Source organism: Eufriesea mexicana, unplaced genomic scaffold (genome assembly GCF_001483705.2).
Source record: "Eufriesea mexicana isolate 0111107269 unplaced genomic scaffold, ASM148370v2 scaffold302, whole genome shotgun sequence".
Lineage (NCBI taxonomy): Eukaryota > Metazoa > Arthropoda > Insecta > Hymenoptera > Apidae > Eufriesea > Eufriesea mexicana.
Genome location: NW_016908462.1, coordinates 348,272 through 349,541, shown reverse-complemented (window position 1 = coordinate 349,541; position 1,270 = coordinate 348,272).

The following is a 1,270-nucleotide window of genomic DNA, read 5'->3' as shown; positions in this document are numbered from 1 at the left end:
CTTTCCCTATATAAAATTTAGTTGCCAATATCCTATAAATTTCAAGAATTGTATATGGCTTCCAGGATAGAGTGCAATTGAATAGTACTACCAAAGCAATATACAAAATTGCCCTGAATGGATAAATTCGCATAAATATTGGTACTGGTACAACGGGTATAAATACGAATATTTTTGAACAGGGGTAAATCAGGCATTTGGGTTTGCGCGTATTCGCGGTCTTATTAGCATGAAACGTTCTCAGGAAATCCTTCCACGTACATGTTGGTGGTCCAACGATCAGTTTGCATTCTGGTTGAATCGCGAGCCGCTCGACGGGACGCTACTCATTTGCGGTGTCTTTCTTTTCGGCTGCTGCGGTCGCGTAAATTCGGATTTGGTAAAGCAACGAAAGGAACGAATCCATTCCTCTCGTATGAAAGCCGAGCCCCCATGCTGTAATTACATTCCGCGTAACGGACCATAATAACGATGGCCGCCAACGCTTTACGTGGATTTGACACGTTAATTATTCCCAAACAATCGAATTTTCTCCATTTCTCGTTCGAGATCGAATGTTCCATCTGATCGAATTAAACGAAATTACTTCTGCATGAAAATTATGATAATATAAACTCGATTAAAATAAGCTATCTCTTTTCTTTTCCATTTTATTAACGAAATTTGTTCATTTTTCGCTTTCAGATCTTGTGGCGCCTCGTGTAAGTTGTGAGTATATTGAATTCATTTGCATGGAATCTTCGATGATGTCGTCATTAAGGAGCAGGATTAAAGGTATTGGGAGCACAATTTTTCTATTTTTCGGTATCACGTAAGTGGTAAGTATGTCGAGTTAATTTCGCTCGAAGCATCTGCTGTGTTATTAAAGAGAAATCTGAAGAATGCTTCGGATTTTATTTTTCAATTTTCTGATTCCACGTAGGTAAGGATGTTAAATTAATTTCTATTGGACCTTCGATGATATAGCTGTCGAAGCGAAAGGTATGCGAGCGTGATGGTGATCCCTATGCATATCTGAATTCCCGTTGCGACTATGAAGATGATATTCGTTGCGGCGAGTACGTTTTACCGGTTATGGTAACGTAAATTCGAGTGTCGTCACGCAGAAATGAAACCCTTCCCGCATGATAATATACTTACATAATAACATACTTAGCTTCGCTGCTAGGTAAGAATTATGTGCAATGGACGAAAATGTAATTTGTGCAAGTGTAATAAGCTTACATGGATTACATTCTGACTATAATATAGTACCATTTTCACTCTTGCA